Source organism: Orcinus orca, chromosome 1 (assembly GCF_937001465.1).
Source record: "Orcinus orca chromosome 1, mOrcOrc1.1, whole genome shotgun sequence".
NCBI lineage: Eukaryota > Metazoa > Chordata > Mammalia > Artiodactyla > Delphinidae > Orcinus > Orcinus orca.
The window spans coordinates 103,660,627-103,679,466 of record NC_064559.1 but is presented as its reverse complement, the minus strand read 5'-3'; the positions used below and the strand labels follow the sequence as shown (position 1 = coordinate 103,679,466).

The following is an 18,840-nucleotide window of genomic DNA, read 5'->3' as shown; positions in this document are numbered from 1 at the left end:
AACCCATGTCCCCTGCACTGGCAGGTGGATTCTTAACCACTGTGCCACCAGAGAAGCCCTGCTCTGTGTGTTTAATCCTCATAACAGCCCTGTGAAATGAGCACTCTCATGTCCACTTGACAGATAAGGGAGTTACATATACCAAAGGGAAGTAACTTGACAAAGTCATACAGCTAGTGAGCGGCAGAGCCCAGGAAGTGAACCCAGGCAGTTGGCGTTAGACTCTGTGCCTGTGAGTCCTACGCTATAATAATGTAGTAAATCATATAATCTTCACAGCTCCTTGGGATAGGTTGTTTTTGTGTTTTATTGTTTGGGTCTGGCCAGCACATACATCTCTTTTTAAGTTTGGTGGGAGACAGAACCCACCAACCACTTCAGGAACCAAAAGGCCAGATACTCACTGTCCCAGGTCCCCTTGCAGCTGGTAGCAAGCATGTGACTCGGTCTTGGACAGCCAGCTGTGCCGAAGGAGGACCATGACACAGAGAAATAGGGACAGTGGGGAGTGGGCTTTGGTTGATGCGGGGGGGCACGCAAGTGTTTGGGTAGGTAGCATGCTACAGAAGCTCCTAGGGTCCCATGATGCTGGTGGAGCCAGGGCTGCACTTGAAATTTGAGAGGTAGAAGCTGCGTTCTGAGAATGGGGTCTCAGACGAGGAAAGCTCTCCAGCTGCTCCTGGCTGCAGTTCAGGCACATCTGTCACTGGGGCCTTATGACTCAGGGGATCCAGTGGTGCTTGACATACTGGGGTGATCTTAGAGACTGGGGCAAGCAAGTCCCAGAAGGAGAGTCCCCAGGGTGGCCCAAAGCGGTGGTGAGGTCCAGCCAACTTCAGCAAGTAACAGTTCTTCTCTTGATAAATAGCTTCTTGTGAGTTTCTGGATCTCAGTAGAAACCAAACATAGGGCCAAGCCCCTTATGAACTGAGGATTATCTGATCCACCCAGCCAGCCCAAGGTCTCACAAGCCCTGGTGCTCCTCGTCTTCAAATAGAGCTGGCTGGAGCCTGATAGTATCCTAAAGGCAGAAAGGAGCCACAGAATGCCCTGGTGTGCCTTCTAGCTTGCCATATCTTGCTAAATAACCTCTCCTCCCTCAGTCCACTCCAGTGGCTTCAGGAGAAGTTAGGCATGAAGACACTGGAAACAAAAAAATAATTCCAGGGGACCTCCCTGGTGGTCCAGTGGTTAAGAATCTGCCTTCCGATGCAGGGGACATGGGTTCAATCCCTGGTCGGGGAACTAAGATCCCACATGCTGCGGGGCAACTAAGCCCGTGCGCCGCAACTACTGAGCCCGTGGCTCTAGAGCCCGAGCGCCACAACTAGAGAGAAGCCCACGTGCCACAACGAAGATGCTGTGTGCCACAACTATGACCCAACACAGACAAATAAATAAATAAATATTACAAAAAAAATTCCAACTTGGATTGCAGGAGACTGGCTCTGCACCATACACCATCACTAGCCAGAAGTGGCTTATTATTAAGAGATTAACAGCAAGAATTCTAAATAGATAAACAAGGTACTACTGTAGAGCACAGGGAACTGTATTCAATATCTGGTAATAACCTATAATGGAAAAGAATCTGAAAAAGAATATATATATATATATTTATTTATTTATATGTAAAACTGAATCACTTTGTTGTATACCTGAAACTAACACAACATTGTAAATTAACTATACTTCAATTTTTAAAAATGGTTAAAAAAACCCACCACAGTTAAAAAAAAAAAGATTAATAGCAAGAATTCTAGAACCAGACTGCCTGTATTTGAATTCTGGTTCCACTAGTTCCTAGCTATATGAATTTGGGCAAGTGTTTTTTTTTGTTTTGTTTTTTTGCGGTACGCGGGCTTCTCACTGTTGTGGCCTCTCCTGTTGCGGAGCACAGGCTCCGGACGCGCAGGCTCAGCGGCCATAGCTCACGGACCCAGCTGCTCCGCGGCATGTGGGATCCTCCCGGACGTGGGCGCGAACCCGCGTCCCCTGCATCGGCAGGTGGACTCTCAACCACTGCGCCACCAGGGAAGCCCTGGGCAAGTGTTTTAATCCCTCTGAACATCTGTTTCCTTATCTCTAAAAGAGAGGTAATAAAAATACCTAACCTCGTAGGTTGGTTTAAAAATTAAATAACTTAATGTATGTAAAACTCTTTGAATAGTCCATGCACTAAGTGTTCCTGTTATTATTGCGGTAACAAAGCGCTTCTGAGAAAAAGTTCTAGAGATCTATTGCACAACAACGTGAATATACTTAGCACTATTGAACTGTACATTTAAAAATGGTTAAGACAGTAAATTTAATGTTATAGGTTTTTTACCACAATTTAAAAATGTTTTAACCCTTAGGAAAGCAGAAGTTTTTAGCATGGAATTTTTTTTTGGATGGAGCTTTATTTATTTATTTATTCATTTATTTATTTTGGCTGAGCCACGTGGCTTGCGGGATCTTATTTCCCCGACTAAGGATGGGACCCGGATCCCCGGCAGTGGAAGTGCGGAGACAACCACCGACCGCCAAGGAATTCCCTGGAATTTTATAAGATATTTACTTTCAAATCTAGAGACTCAGTGGTCTTTTTCTTAAATTGTACATAATTAACAAATGCCTCTTCATTGAAAAAAAATAGTAAAGCCCTTCTGAGAGATGATCCTGGAAGTTAATGGAGAAAGAAAATCCTCCAATGGGTAAAATTTCAAGTAGAATACATCATTGGCTCTTTTGGGAGAAGACACAGAGGATCTATACTGATTCATGTGCAAGGTCAGTGATTTGGCTGGGTGGACAAACTTAGATGGAACAAAATCAGAGGGTTGGGGAAAAGAGGTTTGGGAAGAAGTCTTGTGAATGGACCTCTTAGGAGGGCCCCAGAACACAAGAATATTTGTGTCTAGTAGAGCCACTCACCACAAGGTCGTCTCCCTAGAGGCTGCTCCTGGTGGTCAGATGGGTAAGATGAACCCGCTTTATGGGTGTCATTCTGTTTCTCCCTGAGACATTCTATGAACCAAACAGCTGTGGTGGCAAGGACGCAGGCTGTATGTGGCCTTCACAGGATGGACTGCCCCTTACCAAGTCAGACCTAGTGGGGGCTACTGCTGAAGGTCAGCTTGGCCCACAAAAGCTACCAATTCAACCCACCTACTTGATGAAGGGTGCTTATGTTAGCTCTCCTCCAACAAGGAAGGGGCAGAAATTTGTTCTCTCTAGAAGGCAATTATGCATTTTAAGCCTTGGATTTATTTTTCCCTACTCCCATACATCTGCCCACCCCCTACCATCTGTGGACATTCCAGATGCCTCATACGCTATCGTGGCTCCCCACACGCGTGGCTTCTGACCAAGATCTCACTGTACAGTGAAAGAGTGTTGACAGTGTCTAGCACGCGAAGTGCTCTGCAAGTATTGGTGTAACCAAAAGTGGGGTCCAGCTGCTCAGTGCTCAAAAGTCCATAAAGAGGCAAGTTGGTGGAAAGGAAAGTTTGCTTTATTTTGGAAGCTGGCAACCGGGGGCGGAGGGTGGGGGGTAGGGCGGATTCCCCCTCCCCCTCCCCGCCCCCTCCCCTCCCCTCCCCTCCACTCCACCCCCACTGACAATCAGTGGACAAGAGCTTTTATAGATGTAGGGAGGGGCTACATGCAGAAACAGCACAGTCAGCTCTGACAGTCATCTTGAAATTGGTCATGCGGTGGTCTGACCAGCGTCGTCTTGATTTAAAAAAATATATTTATTTATTGTTGTGGCTGTGCCTGGTCTTAGTTACAGCATGTGGGATCTTTGTTGCAGCATGCATGCGGGATCTAGTTCCCGGACCAGGGATCGAACCTGGGCTCCCTGCATTGGGAGAGTGGAGTCTTTACCCAATGGACCACCAGGGAAGTCCCTAGATTGTCTTAAGTACAGTTAATCTTCAATTCCAGGGTTGGTTTGTTCCCATTTCCTTGAGGCCAATTCTTGGAACTGTGGCATCTTATGTCAAGGCTACAGTCTGGTCATCATGTAGTTAACTTCTTCCACCTGCTGGGGGTTTCAGTATCTAAAAGACAGCTCACAGGATATGGCTCTGAATGTTATCTACAGCCTTTGAGAAGGAACTAAAGGTCCTTGACTTTGCTTACAGACTAAACTATTATTGTTTTGTCCTGTTTGACTGCTTTTCTTTGCTTCTGCATTTTCTCACTTCTCTGATTAAACTTATTCTTTGGCTAAAGATTTTCCACAGACAAGAGGCAGGCGGAGGACATGGTGGGGAAGGACCATAGTGTCCTCCTCCATTTCATTAGCTCATCTAATCTTCACAGAAACCATATTAAGCTAAATACCATTATTATCTCCATTTTACAGATAAGGAAACTGAGTTACAGAGAAGTTTTATAAATGGCTCAAAGTCACAGTAGGTAAGTGAGTGGTGAGGCCAATATATGAATCCAAACAGTTTGGCTCCAGAGTCCATGTTCTTTACCCTGGAAGGCCCATGGGAGTCATGAGTCTTATGTACTCCATCCCTCAGAAGGAGTTGGCTTTGTAGAGACTGAGTTATGGCAAAACCCTCTGAGAATGGAGTGCTGACCCCAGAGTGGAGTGCAATGTATGCTCTGAACCAGCAGCAATTCTATGGTACCATTTCTTTCTTAGCCAGGATACATGGTGGCCCCAGGAAGAGGGAGATAGAGGTGGGAGTGGGGCCTCTAACTACTACACCTAATAACCCACAACATTTTTGCGTGTAGCCCCATGACTCTGGGCTTTGCTGGTTTAGAGGTTTGGTATCCCAAGGAGGTTTGCTTCCACAAAGAGGAGACACCAATAGGCCCATTGCACTGGAACGTGAGACAGAAACCTGGCCATTTGGGGCTTTTTAAGCCATTGAGTAAACAGGCAAAGAAGGGGAATAAGACGTTAGCTGGGATGATTGATACTGATGATTTAGAGAAAATAAGGTTACTGTTACACAGCAGGGTCAGAGAGGAGGATGTGTGCAACCCAGCGGCACCCCAGGGATATCATATACCATCATGTCCAATGGTTAAAGTTAACAGAAGACTAAACCAGCAGAAGCAAGATAACAGCTAGTTATCCTCCAGGAGTGAAGGTTTAAGTCACTCCATGAGAAAAGAACCCAACCATCTTAAGTCCTGCCTGTATAACATAGTGGTTTAGAGCCTGAGCTCGGGTACCAGACTACATGGATTTAAATCTGAGTGCTAACACATGCTGGCTGTGTACCTGTGTCTACTTTAGTTTCCACACCTGTAACATGGGGATAATAATAGTTCATATCTCAAACGGTTATTTTGAGAATTAACACTTATAAAACACATAGAACAGGGTCTGGCATGTAGTAAACACTCTATAAATGTTAGCTATTGTTAAGACAAAGGAATGAGAAGCAACAGAGGAAAGTCATAAATACTAGTGACAGCCTCAGGCTCAGTTGTGAAAATGAGAACAGCACAGGAATGTTTATACCAGTTTTATTTGTAATAGCCAAAAACTAGTCAGAAACAATCCAGATGTTCGGCAGTATGTGATTGAATAAACTGTGGTGCATCCACACCATGGTAGATTGCAGCAGTAAGAAGAAATGAACTATTGCACAGAGAAAGAAACCATCAAAATGAAAAGGTAACCTACGGAATGGGAGAACATACTTGTAAATCGTCTATCTGATAAGAGGTTCATGTCCAAAATTTATAAAGAGCTCATACAACTTAACTGCAAAAACCCAAACAATCTCATTAATAAGTGGGCAAAGAATCTGAATAGACATTTTTCCAAAGAAGACATACAGATGGCCAACAGGCACATGAAAAGGTGCTCAGCATCACTCATCACCAGGGAAATGCAAATCAAAAGCACAAAGAGGGCTTCCCTGGTGGCGCAGTGGTTGGGGGTCCGCCTGCCGATGCGGGGGACGCGGGTTCGTGCCCCGGTCTGGGGGGATCCCGTGCTCCGCGGCGGGAGGGGCTGCGGCGGTGAGAGGCCCGCGTACAGCCAAAATAAAAGCACAAAGAAGTGCCGGTGGGGCACAGCTACAAGTGGAGGCACGCACCACGGTCCCGGGCGGGCAGCCCTCAGCCATGGCGCGCGGCCTCCAGCTCCTGCTCCTGAGCTGCGCCTGCAGCGTGGTGCCCCCTGCCCGGGAGGTGAAGGTGGCCTGTTTGGAGATGTGGACTTGCCTTGCACTGCCGGCTGAGACCCGCAAGTTCCCTACGCGTTCTCCTGGGCCAAGCTTACAGATGGCTGTGTAGAGAGGATGGAGGTGTCCCAGGAAGACCTGTGGTACTCTCAGCAGAGGGGCTCTTCGGTGGCCCCCAGGGAAAGGCTGTATTCCCTGAGGTTCCGAAACACTACTAGCTACAACTCGGGGACCTGCAGGTACTCTCTGGGAGATCCAGAAAGGCAGAGAAAGTTAAGTGGGACGGTGATCTTGAAAGTGACAGGATGCTCTAAGGGATGCAAACAAGAGACTTTTAAGAAATACAGAGCTGACACCGTGGGGCCAAGGACACCGGCAGCAGAAGTCCTGGGAAGTACTCCTTGGCGTGAGCCTTCCCAGAGTCTGTCATTAGCCCCACCAAAGAGCCCAGGTAGACTCCAGTGTTGGGTTGCCTCAGGCAAAACAACCAACAGGGAGGGAACCCAGCCCCACCCATCAACAGTCAGGCAGATCAGAGCTCTGGTGAGCTCTGCCCACCAGAGCAACAGTCAGCTCTACACACCACCAGTCCCTCCCGTCAGGAAACTTACACAAGCCTCTTAGACAGCCTCATCCACCAGAGGGCAGACAGCAGAAGCAAGAAGAACTACAATCCTGCAGCCTGTGGAACAAAAACCACATTCACAGAAAGACAGACAAGATGAAAAGGTAGAGGGCTATGTACCAGATGAAGGAACAAGATAAAAGCCCAGAAAAACAACTAAATGAAGTGGAGATAGGAAACCTTCCAGAAAAAGAATTCAGAATAATGATAGTGAAGATGATCCAGGACCTCGGAAAAAGAAAGGAGGCAAAGATTGAGAAGATGCAAGAAATGTTTAACAAAGACCTAGAAGAATTAAAGAACAAACAAACAGAGATAAACAATACAATAACTGAAATGAAAACTACACTAGAAGGAATCAATAGCAGAATAACTGAGGCAGAAGAACAGATAAGTGATCTGGTAGACAGAATGGTGGAATTCACTGCTACGGAACAGAATAAAGAAAAAAGAATGAAAAGAAATGAAGACAGCCTAAGAGACCTCTGGGACAACATTAAATGCAACAACATTCGCATTATAGGGGTCATAGAAGGAGAACAGAGAGAGAAAGGACCAGAGAAAATATTTGAAGAGATTATAGTCGAAAACTTCCTTAACATGGGAAAGGAAATAGCCACCCAAGTCCAGGAAACGCAGTGAGTCCCATACAGGATAAACCCAAGGAGAAACACACCAAGACGCATCGGCATGTAATCAAATTGGCAGAAATTAAAGACAAAGAAAAATTATTGAAAGCAGCAAAGGAAAAATGGAAAATAATATACAAGGGAACTCCCATAAGGTTAACAGCTGATTTCTCAGCAGAAACTCTATAAGCCAGAAGGGAGTGGCATGATATACTTAAGTGATGAAAGGGAAGAACCTACAACCAAGATTACTCTACCCGGCAAGGATCTCATTTAGATTCGATGGAGAAATCAAACAGACAAGCAAAAGCTAAGAGAATTCAGCACCACCAAACCAGCTCTACAACAAATGTTAAAGGAACTTCTCGAAGTGGGAAACACAAGAGAAGAAAATACTCCAACCAAAAGACACAGGCTTTCTGAATGGATACAAAAACAAGACCCATATATATGCTGTCTACAAGAGACCCACTTCAGACGTAGGGACACATACAGACTGAAAGTGAGGGGATGGAAAAAGATATTCCATGCAAATGGAAATCAAAAGAAAGCTGGAGTAGCTATACTCATATCAGATAAAATAGACTTTAAAATAAAGACTGTTACAAGAGACAAGGAAGGACACTACAAAATGATCAAGGGATCAATCCAAGAAGATATAACAATTATAAATATATATGCACCCAACATAGGAGCACCTCAATACATAGAGCAATTGCTAACAGCTCTAAAAGAGGAAATCGACAGTAACACAATAATAGTGGAGGACTTTAACACCTCACTTACACCAATGGAGAGATCCTCCAAAATGAAAATAAATAAGGAAACAGAAGCTTAAATGACACAATAGACCAGATAGATTTAATTGATATTTATAGGATATTCCATCCAAAAACAGCAGATTACACTTTCTTCTCAAGTGCACATGGAACATTCTCCAGGATAGATCCATCTTGGGTCACAAATCAAGCCTCAGTAAATTTAAGAAAATTGAAATCATATCAAGCAGCTTTTCTGACCACAACGCTATGAGATTATAAATGAATTACAGGGAAAAAAACGTAAAAAACACAAACACATTGAGGCTAAATAATACGTTACTAAACAACCAAGAGATCACTGAAGAAATCAAAGAGGAAATCAAAAAATACCTAGAGACAAATGACAATGAAAACACGACGATCCAAAACCTATGGGATGCAGCAAAAGCAGTTCTAAGAGGGAAGTTTATAGCTATACAAGCCTACCTCAAGAGACAAGAAAAATCTCAGGTAAACAATCTAACCTTATGCCTAAAGGAACTAGAGAGAGAAGAACAAACAAAACCCAAAGTTAGCAGAAGGAAAGAAATCATAAAGATCAGAGCAGAAATAAATGAAGTAGAAACAAAGAAAACAATAGCAAAGATCAATAAAACTAAAAGCTGGTTCTTTGAGAAGATAAACAAAATTGATAAACCATTAGTCAGACTCATCAAAAAAAGAGGGAGAGGACTCAAATCAATAAAATTAGAAATGAAAAAGGAGAAGTTACAACAGACTCCGCAGAAATACAAAGCATCCTAAGAAACTACTACAATCAACTCTATGCCAATAAAATGGACAACCTGGAAGAAATGGAAAACTCTTAGAAAGGTATAGCCTCCCAAGACTGAACCAGGAAGAAACAGAAAATATGAACAGACCAATCACAAGCACTGAAATTGAAACTGTGATTAAAAATCTTCCAACAAACAAAAACCCAGGACCAGATGGCTTCACAGGTGAAGTCTATCAAACATTTAGAGAAGAGCTAACATCTATCCTTCTCAAACTCTTCCAAAATATAACAGAGGGAGGAACACTCTCAAACTCATTCTACGAGGCCACCATCACCCTGTTACCAAAACCAGACAAGGATGTCACAAGGAAAGAAAACTACAGGCCAATATCACTGATGAACATAGATGCAAAAATCCTCAACAAAATACTAGCAAACAGAATCCAACAGCACATTAAAAGGATCATACACCATGATCAAGTGGGGTTTATTCCAGGAATGCAAGGATTCTTCAATATACGCAAATCAATCAACGTGATACACCATATTAACAAATTGAAGGAGAAAAACCATATGATCATCTCAATAGATGCAGAGAAAGCTTTCGACAAAATTCAGCACCCATTTATGATAAAAACCCTGCAGAAAGTAGGCATAGAGGGAAATTTCCTCAACACAATAAAGGCCATATATGACAAACCCACAGCCAACATCATCCTCAATGGTGAAAAACTGAAAGCATTTCCACTAAGATCAGGAACAAGACAAGGTTGCCCACTCTCACCACTCTTATTCAACATAGTTTTGGAAGTTTTAGCCACAGCAATCAGAGAAGAAAAGGAAATAAAAGGAATCCAAGTCAGAAAAGAAGTAAAGCTGTCACTGTTTGCAGATGACATGATACTATATATAGAGAATCCTAAAACTACCAGAAAACTACGAGAACTAATCAATGAATTTGGTAAAGTAGCAGGATACAAAATTAATGCACAGAGGGCTTCCCTGGTGGCGCAGTGGTTGAGAATCCGCCTGCCGATGCAGGGGACACGGGTTCGTGCCCCGGTCCGGGAAGATCCCACATGCCGTGGAGCGGCTGGGCCCGTGAGCCATGGCCGCTGAGCCTGCGCGTCCAGAGCCTGTGCTCCGCAACGGGAGAGGCCACAGCAGTGAGAGGCCCGCGTACCGAAAAAAAAAAAAAAAAAAAAATTAATGCACAGAAATCTCTGGCATTCCTATACACTAATGATGAAAAATCTGAAAGTGAAATCAAGAAAACACTCCCATTTACCATTGCAACAAAAAGAATAAAATATCTAGGAATAAACCTACCTAGGGAGACAAAAGACCTGTATGCAGAAAATTATAAGACACTGATGAAAGAAATTAAAGAGGATACAAATAGATGGAGAGATATACCATGTTCTTGGATTGGAAGAATCAACATTGTGAAAATGACTCTACTACCCAAAGCAATCTACAGATTCAATGCAATCCCTATCAAACTACCACTGGCATTTTTCACAGAACTAGAACAAAAAATTTCACAATTTGTATGGAAACACAAAAGACCCCGAATAGCCAAAGCAATCTTGAGAACGAAAAACGGAGCTGGAGGAATCAGGCTCCCTGACTTCAGACTATACTACAAAGCTACAGTAATCAAGACAGTATGGTACTGGCACAAAAACAGAAAGATCAATGGACCAGGATAGAAAGCCCAGAGATAAACCCACACACATATGGTCACCTTATCTTTGATAAAGGAGGCAGGAATGTACAGTGGAGAAAGGACAGCCTCTTCAATAAGTGGTGCTGGGAAAACTGGACAGGTACATGTAAAAGTATGAGATTAGAACACTCCCTAACACCATACACAAAAATAAGCTCAAAATGGATTAAAGCCCTAAATGTAAGGCCAGAAACTATCAAACTCTTAGAGGAAAACATAGGCAGAACACTCTATGACATAAATCACAGCAAGATCCTTTTTGACCCACCTCCTAGAGAAATGGAAATAAAAACAAAAATAAACAAATGGGACCTAATGAAACTTCAAAACTTTTGTACAGCAAAGGAAACCATAAACAAGACCAAAAGACAACCCTCAGAATGGGAGAAAATATTTGCAAATGAAGCAACTGACAAAGGATTAATCTCCAAAATTTACAAGCAGCTCATGCAGCTCAGTAACAAAAAAACAAACAACCCAATCCAAAAATGGGCAGAAGACCTAAATAGACATTTCTCCAAAGAAGATATACAGACTGCCAACAAACACATGAAAGAATGCTCAACATCATTAATCATTAGAGAAATGCAAATCAAAACTACAATGAGATATCATCTCACACCAGTCAGAATGGCCATCATCAAATATCTAGAAACAATAAATGCTGGAGAGGGTGTGGAGAAAAGGGAACCCTCTTGCACTGCTGGTGGGAATGTGAATTGGTACAGCCACTATGGAGAACAGTATGGAGGTTCTTTAAAAAACTACAAATAGAACTACCATATGACCCAGCAATCCCACTACTGGACATATACCCTGAGAAAACCATAATTCAAAAATAGTCATGTACCAAAATGTTCATTGCAGCTCTATTTACAATAGCCAGGAGATGGAAACAATCTAAGTGTCCATCATCAGATGAATGGATAAAGAAGATGTGGCACATATATACAATGGAATATTACTCAGCCATGAAAAGAAACGAAATTGAGCTATTTGTAATGAGGTGGATGGACCTAGAGTCTGTCATACAGAGTGAAGTAAGTCAGAAAGAGAAAGACAAATACTGTATGCTAACACATATATATGGAATTTAAGGGATAAAAATGTCATGAAGAACCTAGGGGTAAGACAGGAATAAAGACACAGACCTACTAGAGAATGGACTTGAGGATATGGGGAGGGGGTAGGGTAAGCTGTGACAAAGCGAGAGAGTGGCATGGACATATATACATTACCAAACGTAAAATAGCTAGTGGGAAGCAGCCGCATAGCACAGGGAGATCATCTTGGTGCTTTGTGACCACCTAGAGGGGTGGGATTGGGAGGGTGGGAGGGAGGGAGATGCAAGAGGGAAGAGATATGGGAACATATGTATATGTATAACTGATTCACTTTGTTATAAAGCAGAAACTAGCCCACCATTGTAAAGCAATTATACTCCAATAAAGATGTTAAAAAAAAAAAAAAAGAAAGGAGGAGGGCTGAAGTTTTCCCCTTTGCTCTCCAAAATCTTTGCTTCCTTTTAGATGACTTTATAAAACAGCTTTATTGAGATGTAATTCACATACCATAAAATTAATCCATTTAAAGTGTACAGAGCCCGCAAGTCGCAGCCTGCTCACCTCACACCCGCCCACCCCAATGGAGCCCAGAATTTCTGTGATCGTATTTGAATAAGTCACTTGGAGAGAGCCCGTAGCTCCATTGCACCATGTGTGGCATTTGGGCCCTCTTTGGCAGCGACGACTGCCTTTCTGTTCAGTGTCTGAGTGCTATGAAGATTGCACACAGAGGTCTAGATGCATTTCTTTTTGAGAATGTCAGTGGATACACCAACTGCTGCTTTGGATTTCACCGGTTTGTGGTGGTTGACCAGCTGTTTGGAATGCAGCCAATTTGAGTGAAGTAATATCCTTACTTGTGGCTCTGTTACAACAGTGAAATCTACAACCACAAGGAGCTGCAACACCATTTTGAATTTGAATACCAGACCAAAGTGGATGGTGAGATAATCTTTTATCTTTATGACAAATGAGGAATTGAGCAAACAGTTTGTATGTCGGATGGGGTATTTGCATTTATTTTACTGGATACTGTCAATAAGAAAGTGTTCTTGGGCAGAGATACCTATGGAGTCAGACCTTTGTTTAAAGCCGGGACAGAAGATGGACTTTTGGCCATGTGTTCAGAAGCTAAAGGTCTCATTACCTTGAAGCACTCTATGACTCCTTTTAAAAAAGTGGAGCTTTTTCTCCCAGGACACTATGAAGTTTTGGATTTAAAGCCAAATGGCAAAGTAGCATCAGTGGAAATGGTTAAATATCATCGCTGTAGAGATGAGCCTCTGCATGCCCTGTGTGACAGCGTGGAGAAACTCTTCCCAGGTTTTGAGATAGAAACTGTGAAGAACAACCTACGAATCCTTTTTGACAATGCCATTAAGAAACGTTTGATAATGGACAGAAGGATTGGCTGCCTTTTATCAGGTGGCTTGGTTTCCAGTTTGGTTGCTGCCATCCTGTTGAAGCAGCTAAAAGAGGCCCAAGTACAGTATCCTCTCCAGACATTTGCGATTGGCATGGAAGACAGTCCCGATTTACTAGCTGCTAGAAAGGTGGCAAATCATTGCGAGCGAACACCATGAAGTCCTCTTTAACTCTGAGGAAGGCATTCAGGTCCTGGATGAAGTCCTATTTTCCTTGATATTACATCAAGGAAATACTACATTTCCTTGCTATTTCCTTGATATTATGGTATTACAACAGTCCATGCTTCAGTAGGTACTTAATTTCAAAGTACATTCCAAAGAACACGGATAGCGTGGTGATCTTCTCTGGAGAAGGTTCAGATGAACTTACACAGGGTTACATATATTTTCACAAGCCTCCTTCCCCTGAGAAGGCCGAGGAGGAGAGTGAGCTGCTTCTGAAGGAACTCTATTTGTTTGATGTTCTCTGAGCAGATTGAACTACTGCTGCCCATGGCCTTGAACTGAGAGTCCGCTTCCTGGATCATCGATTTTCTTCCTATTACTTGTCTCTGCCACCAGATATGGGAATCCCCAAGAACGGGATAGAAAAACATCTCCTGAGAGAGACGTTTGAGGACTCCAGTCTGATACCTAAAGAGATCCTCTGGTGACAAAAAGAAGCCTTCAGTGATGGAATAACCTCAGTTAAGAATTCCTGGTTTAGGATTTAACAGGAATACATTGACCATCAGGTTGATGATGCAGCGATGGCAAGCGCAGCCCAAAATTTCCCGTCAGTACTCCCAAAACGAAAGAAGGCTATTACTACCATCAGATCTTTGAATGCCACTATCCGAGGTGCGCCGACTGGCTGCCTCATTACTGGATGCCCAGGTAGACTAGCACCACTGACCCTTCCGCCCGCACTCTGACCCATTACAAGGCCGCTGCCAAAGCTTAGGTACTCCCTGAGCTGTGGAGTGAAAGTAAATATTTCTTCTCATTATGAAGGGTAGGGGGCTTGGGGGCAGGATGGGTCAACTGCCCAGGCTTGCGTGGGTGTGAAAAAATAAAAGCCTTAAATCTGAAAGAAAGAAAGAAAGAAAGTGTACAGTTCAGTGGTTTTTAGTATATTCACAGGTGATGCAATCATCAACACAATTTAATTTTAGAATATTTTCATAATCTCAAAAAGAAAATGATATTCATTAGCAGCCACTTTCCATTCTCCACCCCCAGCCCTAGGCAACCACTCATCTATAGATTTGTTTTTTCTGGACATTTTATATAAATGGAACCATATAATATGTGGCCTTCTTTGTCTGGATTATTTCACTTTGCATGATGATTTCAAGGTCCATCCACACTGTAGCATGCATTAGTACTTCATTATATTTCATGGCCAAATAATATTCCGTTGTTTGGCTATACCACATTTTGTTTATCCTTTCATCAGTTGATTGACATATGGGTTGTTTCCACTTTTTAGCGATTATGAATAATGCTACTATGAACATCTGTGAACTAGTTTTCCTATGGACATATGTTTTCATTTCTCTTGAGTATATATACGTAGGAATGGTGAGATATATTTTTCTGTTTGATTGAGGAGGGGGTTTCTTTCTCTTTCATGTTGGAGTCTTTCCTCAAATATCTAGTGATCCCTGGTGATCCTGTTTATATTTAAATCAGAATTTTCAGCATGTCCATCTCAGCCCAGACTTTCAAGGTAGCCGTTGCCTCCAAATTCTAAGATTTTTAGGATAAGACATTCTTGCTTTACCATCTTAAAACCAAAAGTCTTATGTACACCTTAAAAATTAATTACAGAAGCAATAATTATACATATTCTTTTTTAAAAATTACAGTAAAGCAAAAATCTCATTATAACTTCTTCCAACTCTATTTTCCTCTCCAGGGACCAAGTTATTCCCCTCACTCCAGCAAAGCATACTTTCTGCTTTAATTCCATTTTGATTGGCAGATTTTCTTGATCTTTTTTGTTTGTTTGTTTTTGTGTTTGACTGTGCCACGTGGCTTGTGCGATCTTAATTCCCCACCAGGGATTGAACCCTTGCCCCCTGCAGTGGAAGCATGGAGTCCTAACCACTGGACCACCAGGGAATTTCCAAATCTTTTATTGCTTGGACATTTTTCAGATATTCCTTGAATTTTGCCCTGGAGTGTCATTATAAATAAGATTATGTAACAGTCACTTTCAACCGCCATCATGAGCCCATTAGCCCATTATATATACATGCCTAGTGTATTTCGTGTGTTTAAATTAACACAAATGGTATCACATCATTCATATCATTCTGTGGTTTGCCCTTTTCACACAACAATGTGTTATATGTTAGGTTCTTTCTCTTTAGCCACCTTGTAGTGTTTATTTGTAATAAATACATTGTATTTAATTTATTCATTTCCCCTTTGATGGGCATTTAGATGGTTTCCAATTCTTTGCTATTACAAATAATGCTTCAATAAACATCCTTGAATCTGTTTCCTTGTGCATATGTGTGATTGTCTATAGGTCATACAGTCAGTTAGCATGTATAGTTTTCAATTTTATTAGATGCTATCAAGTTGTTTTCAAAGTGCCTGCTTCAACGTACACTCCCATCAGCAGTCTATAAAAGTACCTTCCCCCATACCTTCTCCAACAGTTGATATTGCCAAATAATTCATTTCTGATAATCTTACTGGTGAAAAAATAGTATCTCCATATTTTAACTTGTGTTTTGTTAAGTGAGGATCTTTTATATTTTAATTTATCATTTGGATGTCTTTCCTATACATTGTTATTTATATTATTTCCTCATTTTCTTAGGATTGGTTATGTTTTTCCTATTGATATGTAAAAGTGTTCCGAATTAGAGTGTATTTGTTTCCCTGTCACTTATATTTTACTTTGTAATAGTATCTTGGGTCATAAATTTTTTTTAAATTTTGATATCAAATTTATTAATCATTTCCTTTACCGGTTTGAATCATGTTTTAGGAATTTATTTACTATCATAAAATATTCTCCCAAAATTAATGTATATATTTAATGTAATTTCAATTAGATTCAATTAGAATCCCAATATGATTTGGTGGGCTTTTTTAAAGTTTTTTTTAAATCATTTATTTATTTATTTTTGGCTGCGTTGGGTCTTCATTGCTGTGTGGGCTTTCTCTAGTTGCGGCGAGTGGGGGCTACTCTTTGTTGTGGTGTGCAGGCTTCTCATTGCTGTGGCTTCTTGTTGCAGAGCACAGGCTCTAGGCGCATGGGCTTCAGTAGTTGTGGCACACGGGCTTAGTTGCTCCGCAGCATGTGGGATATTCCCGGACCAGGGCTCGAACCTGTTTCCCCTGCATTGGCAGGCAGATTCTTAACCACTGTGCCACCAGGGAAGTCCTGGTGTTTTGTTTCTTTTTTAATTGGATAAAATGATCCTAAAGAAAGGATAAACAGGGAATTCCCTGGCAGTCCAGTGGTTAGGACTCAGCGGTTTCACTGTCAGGGCCGGGTTCAATCCATGGTTGGGAACTAAGATCCTGCAAGCCACAGGGCGTGGCCAGAAAGAAAGAAAGAATACTCCAAGCAGACAATGGATTAATATCCATAATATATCAAAAGCTCTTATAAATTAATTCAATATAAGAATGAACAAACAATATGAATAAACAATGCAGAGAGGAGAAAATTTTCTGCCAAGAAATAATGAAAAGATGCTTAAATTCACCATTAGTCCAGGAAATGCAATTTAAAGTAACAATGAGATATCACACTCCACCTTGTCAGAGACGCAAAAATTGTAAAAGAGCTATTACAGCTATTGCTGGCTGGGATTTGGAGAAAGGATATATATATATATTTGTTTGTTTGTTTGTTTGTTTGTTGTGGCCTCTCCCGTTGCGGAGCACAGGTTCCGATTGCGCAGGCTCAGCGGCCGTGGCTCACGGGCCCAGCCGCTCTGCGGCATGTGGGATCTTTCCGGACCGGGGCACGACCCCGTGTCCCCTGCATCGGCACGCGGACTCTCAACCACTGTGCCACCAGGGAAGCCCGAGAAAGGATATTTTTATCTTTAACTTTTGACAAAAGGTAACAAACTCAGAGATTTATATACTGAAAAAATCTTTTGTCTATAAATATTTCCTTATAGGCCTCTCATTATACCATTTTGTCTGGATTTATGTTTTACTTTAATTTTCATTTAGTTCTCATAATAATTCTATTCCTCAATATTTTTATGCTCTTCTGAATGGCATTCTATATTTCATTACATTTTAAGAGCATGTCCATTTACTCTCTTTGATTTTCTATATAGGCAATCATTTTGCCTCTCCACAATTTTTTCTTCTTTCTCAATTCCTATTCTTTTCTTTTTCCTTCCTCCCTCCCTCTCTCCCTCTGTTTTATTTATGAGGCTATTCTTTGTTGCGGTGTGCGGGCTTCTCATTGCGGTGGCTTCTCTTGTTGTGGAGCACAGGCTCTAGGTGGGCGGGCTTCAGTAGTTGTGGCACACGGGCTCAGTAATTGTGGCTCATGGGCTTTAGAGTGCAGGCTCGGTAGTTGTGGCGCACGGGCTTAGCTGCTCCACGGCATGTGGGATCTTCCTGGGCCAGGGCTTAAACCCGTGTCCCCTGCATTGGCAGGCGGATTCCTAACAACTGTGCCACCAGGGAAGTCCCAAACCTTTTATTTTTATTTTTCAGTTTTTTATTCTTTTAAATTAATTTTTATTGGGGTATAGTTGATTTACAATGCTGTGTTAGTTTCTGCTGTACAGCAAACTGAATCAGTTATACATATACATATATCCACTCTTTTAGATTCTATTCCCATATAGGTCATTTCAGAGTATTGAGTAGAGTTCCCTGTGCTAAACAGTATGTTCTTATTGCTGTAGTTATCTATTTTATATATAGTAGTGTGTATATGTCAATCCCAATCTCCCAATTTATCCCTCCCCCACCCTTTACCCCCTTGGTAACCGTAAGTTTATTTTCTACATCTGTTACTATATTTTGTAAATAGGTTCATTTGTACCATTTTTTTAGATTCCACATATAAGTGATATCATATGATATTTGTCTTTCTCTGTCAGACTTACTTCACTCTGTATGACAATCTCTAGGTCCATCCATGTCGCTGCAAATGGCATTATTTCTTTCCTTTTTGTGGCTGAGTAATATTCCACTGTATATATATATATATATATATATATATATATATATATATATATACCACATCTTCTTTATCCATTCCTCCATCGATGGACATTTAAGTGGCTTCCATGTTCTGGCTATTGTAAATAATGCTGCAATGAACATTGGGGCACATGTATCTTTTTGAATTATGGTTTTCTCCGGATATATGCCCAGGAGTGGGATTGCTGGATCATATGGTAGCTCTATTTTTAGTTTTTTAAGGAACCTCCACACTGTTCTCTATAGTGGCTTCCAATTTACCTTCCAACCAACAGTGTAGGAGGGCACTCTTTTCTCCACACACTCTCCAGCATTCATTGTTTGCAGATTTTTTGGCAATGGCCATTCTGACTGGTGTGAGGTGATACCAGTCAGTTTGGATTTGCATTTCTCTGATAATTAGTGATGTTGAGCATCTTTTCATGTGCCTCTTGGCCATCTGTGTTTTCATTGGAGAAATGTCTATTTAGATCTTCTGCCCATTTTTTGATTGG

General features: G+C 41.7%; 1 pseudogene; it reads left to right on the top strand.

The window, feature by feature from the left end:
* The first annotated feature begins 12,310 nt into the window (after positions 1–12,310).
* LOC101279196 (asparagine synthetase [glutamine-hydrolyzing]-like) lies at positions 12,311–14,250 on the top strand (annotated as a pseudogene).
* Positions 14,251–18,840: the final 4,590 nt, after the last annotated feature.